Genomic DNA, 6,000 nt, shown 5'->3' with positions numbered 1-6,000 from the left:
CTTCTTGCTTCCCACTGTTTAAGAGCAATTCGGGGATGGCGATTGCATTTTTCAATACGATCGACCACCTGTTCATAATGCTGGCGGAGTAGTTATACGACAATAACATCCCTTTAATGGACTGGAATGGACTGCACAGAGTCCTGACCCGAATCCTATAGAACACCTTTGGGATGTTTTCGAACGCCGACTTCTTGCCAAGCCTCACCGATCGCCATCGATACCTCTCCTTAGTGCAGGACTCCGTGAAGAATGGGCTGCCATTCCCGATGAAACCTTCCAGCACCTGACTGAACGTATGCCTGCGAGAGTGGAAGCTGTCATCAAGACTAAGGGTGGGCCAACGCCACACTGAATTCCAGCTTTGCTGCGCGGAGTGCCCGCGTGGTTAGAGGCTTCATATCACTGATTGCGCCGGAGGTTCGAGTCCTCCCTCGGGCATGGGTGTGCGTGGTGTTCTTAGCGTAAGTTAGTTTATGCAGCGTGTAAGTCTAGGGACCGATGACCTCAGCAGTTTGGTCCCTTAGGAATTCACATACATTTGGAAATTTCGACAATTCCAGTTTTACCGATGGAGGGCGCCGCGAACTTATAAGGCATTTTCAGTCAGGTGTCCGGATACTTTTTATAGCGTAGTGTATGCTGTTTATATTTCTAATCAATATATAGGACGACTTCGAATTTCCTAAGTTCAGTTGAAATATCGTGTCCAGTTTACAGCTATGTCTTCAGCTCCACAAGATTAGAACACAGAATTCCGGAAAATTCTTTTAGAAACATCGTTACTTCAAATCGATATCGTAACGTTTACACACCTCCTATTTAAAGTAGTCTGTAGTGATGTGTTACGACTTAAGATCGATTCACTCCGCACATCACAGAATGGAGGCGGTGCGGCTACACATTCCACAACACATTTCAAAGGGTTACATTCACACCGCCGATGGACGCCTAGGATTATAGGGAAGAAGGTATTTATGTTGACACTGGTGTGACGAGAGTGCCGCCGTCTGTTAACAATGAAGGAAAACCTACTGTCATCACGCTCAGTGTTATAACCGCGGGTGTAGAGCTGTTGTGTCTCGCAAACTTTTATTTTATTTTTTGCATTGCTCTCGTGATATGCTACAAAGATCCCGTGACGACTTGGATATTATTCTTTCGTGTGATCTCCCACATCCAGGCCAAATACAGGGTATCTCAGGAGAAATAGTCAGTAATCAAGGGTTCGGCAAGAATGACCATTCGAACCAAAAATGTCTAGTAAGTATTGGCTGTAAACTGTATGTGGTAAGAGGTACGAGAAAATTTTCGTCTACGAAGATGTGAAACAAATCTCATCTACTGCAAGCTCTTTGCTTTCAGTTTTCTGAGACTGAAAGACATCTCTGCTGCCGAACAAGTGCTTATAGGATTTAACCTATAGATTTCAGCGTCCACGTTTATTAGACAGTTTGTTATTGTTTTGACCCATACTACCGCCTCCCAAAATTTGGCAAACAAAGAGTTTACACTGCAAGAGATATGTTTTACGATCTCGAAGATCAAGAAGTGCTCATAGTTCTTATGGTATGCATTTTGGAGCCCATGTTTACTGGACTCTTTTGTTTTGAATTATCTTTCTGTCATATTCGTAAATATTGACTTTTCCTCCTGGGACACTCTGTGCAAAATGAAAAGGAAAGATAATTTCTGTTTCACAATACGCTCATAGTTAAAAAAACTGCACTACACAAAATAAGACCACGAGTAGATAAAATAAATTTAATTACAGACATTTCTTCATCAGTGAAAATGTAAGTTCTGTTGACGGTGAAATGTACCCTTGTTTTTGTACGTTATTGAGTATAAAAAAAGGAAACAGAACTCAATGGATAAGTAATAAAGGCTCTGTGCTTTCCATTCCAAATATTGTTTCGTGAGAGACCACAAAGTGTTAGCTATAACCTCGAAACACTAAAGTAAGGTGAACTAGTTTTTTTATTTATTCGCGCGTAAATCTCTGTTGCTCTGGTACTGGCACAGCGCTATAGTGACCAAAACCAATTGTCATATCCCAAGGCGATCGCGGGGTATCGTGCGTTAATTGTTTTTCTGCACTTGAAGTGGAACAACAGTACAACCGTCAATTCTGATTTTGAATGATATAATCCACAGTGACTGTAAAATACTTTTATTCAAAGCCACGATAGGTTTCGCGTCAAATGAAGACGCATTCTCCGGAAATCTGTACAAAGATTAATAAAGAAGAAGATTCTTGCAATGAATTCTTCACTATTGTCTGAAGAATAAATAATACTGACCAATAGTACCGAAGAGCAATACTTGTAAAGAACGTACAGAGTACTTTGTTATTGCTTCATTATTAATTTTTGTGTATGTTACCTGAGGATGCGTCTTGATTTGACGCAAAACCGGACGTGAAAATGAATAAAATTAATTTACTGTCGGAGCGGATTATTTCAATCAAAACGTGTAAAACTGACTGCAGTTGCCATCAATTTAAAATAACAAAATCCATGCAGAGTCAGTCAAGGGCCGGCCGGGGTGGCCGAGCGGTTCTAGGCGCTACAGTCCGGAACCGCGAGACCGCTACGGTCGCAGGTTCGAATCCTGCCTCGGGCATGGATGTGTGTGATGTCCTTAGGTTAGTTAGGTTTAAGTAGTTCTAAGTTCTAGGGGACTGATGACCTCAGACGTTTAGTCCCATAGTGCTCAGAGCCATTCAGTCAAGGTGAACGACAACAGAGCGCTGCCAAATGAAACAGTGGTTGGGAGACGCTGATGCTTCCAGTGCAGCCAAACAAGTATTAAGGACGAATAACGATATAATAGACCATCTCTATGTGAAAAACTGAGAATTGCAAGAAACGCTAAGGCCCTGGTGCTCCATGATCGGAGCATCATAATCGAAGCGATAATGGAAAAGGTGGAAAACAGTAACATGCGAGCTTTCGCCATTGCCGGCCGTTGTGGCCAAGCGGTTCTAGGCGCTTCAGTCTGGAACCGCGCGACCGCTACGGTCGCAGGTTCGAATCCTGCCTCGGGCATAGATGTGTGTGATGTCCTTAGGTTAGTTAGGTTTAACGAATTCTAAGTTCTAGGGGACTGATGACCTCAGATGTTAAGTCCCATGGTGCTCAGAGCCATTTGAACCTTTCGCCATTTCCACAATTTTTTAAAAAATGATACAGTTCTGCGCCGAATCAAGGCAGCCCCAAGGCAGCTTTATTAGAGCAATCCACAGTCTCTTTAGTCATCTACTCGTCACGGACGCGTGTAGATGTCTCACTATCAACCCCACAAAAAAAGAAGCAAAGCAAGCAGTGGAAACACGTGGATTCGCCACCAGCGAAAAAGGTGAAGGCCCAACTATCATTGGGTGGAAGTGCAGACTTCAGCAGACTAGATTCAGTCAAGCAATACTGTTGGCCATTTGTACAGCCAATTCACTCCCCCAGCGTGATACATTAGGAGTCCCTCAAAAATTGATGGTTTTTTCGCATAGAAAAGTGTTTTTACATTATGCTAACCGATACTCATGGTTGCTACCGGTTATCAGTAGTTTTGTTATGATGTGTGTGCTAAGTAAGCTGGTAATTAATAAACATCGGGGAGAATAGTGGTGTAGTTACGAATGTGTGTATGTATAAATGTATGTAGAGCCCGAATATAAGTGCATGATGAAAGTGAGATTTTGCAACGAGACCAACACGTACTATTCCTTCCTTCCATTTCAACGCACTACAGTGCCTACATTTTTCATCCATTCTCCCCAAGATGACTAATCGATGATTAATATAGTCAATTAATTGATCGTGATGAAATAAAGCTTCGCTAAATGTCTCTCATGTCCTATATGCAAAGGCACAATGTCTCTTTGTTTGTCGTACAACATTTAAGTGACGCCGTCGTTTGACTCTTCAAGTGGCTGGTAGGCTACAAGAGACGCGAGACGCTCAACGTGTAACATGCGACGGGCTTCTGACTGATCCAGTGTCTCTCTAGCTCTTAAGGCCGCATGACGTTTTGTATCGAAGCTCAGGCGGACATAAGATTGCTCCGAGGTGTGTTAGGTTCGAAGAGTACTTCGAGCTCTCTTACAACTATGCGCTAAATCAGACATACGTTTACAAGGAATATAACAAAGTAAATAATATTTATAATATATTTCTTAAGGCTTTTCCGTCGTAATAGTTTAACGTATCAGATGAAACTATGTTGTTGCAGAGATCTTCTCGAGTCTGAAACAACTATGATGTTTGTATGTAGACTGAAGTGACGAAGGAAAATCCGTATCAAGACCGGGATTCAAACCCAGGTCTCTTGGTCACAAGGCAGATGCGCTAAGCACCAGGCCACCCTGGCACAGCTGCTTTTCGCAACTGCACGGACTACCCTAGCATGCCTCCCTCCTAAAGCAAATTCCCATTCACGCCTCAGCCCACTAGATATTCCCCCTAAACTCAAAGCGGACTGTAGAGGCTCTCCAACTGTACAGGAATAGCACCTCAGCATTGAACGAAACGGGTGACCCTGCCTGAAAGCTAAGTGTAAGTGCTTTAATGAAATGAAACTATATCGTTCTAGAGACCTTATCAAATCTCAGAAGTCCATAATGTATACATGCAGAATGATATGACGAATGAAGATTTGTACCAAGGTTGCGATTCGGTTGATGAAGGAGATGTGCTAGGGACGTCTGTGCATTTGTGAAAAGCACCTGTGTTACAGTAGCCTAGTGCTTAGTACCTCTGCCTTGAGCAGGAGACAGGGGCCTGAATCCCGGCCTTGATACAAATTTTCATTCGTCGCTTCAGTCTGCATTTGTACTGTAATATATATTCCTCTGCGTTTTTGCTGCAACTGACATTTTATTAACTCGTTATATTTACATCACGATGAGCTCATTTAGGCAGTTTTTGGGATTTTGAAGTTATCGTACATGTATGTTAACAGAAGTGTACTTTAGGTCCTTGTGATGAACTGTCAGTTTTTGTGTTATAGGTAATTTTCGTTTTTGATCACATTAAGAGCAGAACTTACATATATTTGATATTTTTCTCGGGTGCCGCTTATCTGTTTGCAATAAACGTTCGTTGTAATGTCTGACACCTAAAGTAAACAACTGCTGACATACACGATCACCCGAAAAGGGGAAAAAATTGCGAAACGAGCTCTTCGTGGTGTAAATAATGCGAGTTAATGGAGTGTCAACTGCAGCGAAAGCGTGGAAGTACATAACACGGCGTTCTTTGTCCTAATACGCCGTACGGACCCATCAGATGCAAAACTTTGGATGAAACAGTTAGCAATTCCTTTTGAAATTCAGTAACCATGCCGAAGAGTAAAACTGAACTCGCTCTGTCACTGAATAAACTTTCCGTGGCCGTCCTCCGTTCAAGAGTATTCTGCATCCTTACTTCACCCCATTAGCGGTCAGTTTTAACTTTTTTCCATTACCTGCCCGTTGTTATTCAGGGTACCTCCATACCGAATTTCGTCAAAGTGGGCTGAGTGGTCTAGTCGTGAAGATGTAGCAGACAGTACTACTTTCACTTTTCCAATGTAAGTGTCGATTGATTGAAGCAGTTTGAGAGAGAAGTGGACAGGCTAAAAACACGGTCACTATAAAAATTCCGTTATATAAACAGATCAGAAAGCTACCACTACCGCGCTCTATATCATAGGATTTCGTTTTTATCGTAGGATTACGGAACTGAATTGGAATTTTGTCAAGCCGAAGTATTACAAGAGTAACGATGTATCTTTATCGATTCCTTAATTAATTAATAGTAATTGGAGCTCTTTCTTTTAACTAAAACTTATAAAAATCGGAGTATTTTCACATGTACTTCTGTTACAGTATATCAGTAGCTTCAAAAGCTTTTCTAGCAAAGTGTGAAAATTACGATGAACTGTGTTGTGATATTGAGCTTTGCAGTGGTAGTTTGTGGGAGATGTTGCAGCCAAAAAAATTGTGACATCATTGCAAATAAG

Source organism: Schistocerca americana, chromosome 3, assembly GCF_021461395.2.
Source record: "Schistocerca americana isolate TAMUIC-IGC-003095 chromosome 3, iqSchAmer2.1, whole genome shotgun sequence".
Taxonomy (NCBI): Eukaryota; Metazoa; Arthropoda; class Insecta; order Orthoptera; family Acrididae; genus Schistocerca; species Schistocerca americana.
Note: the sequence above shows the minus strand (reverse complement) of the source record.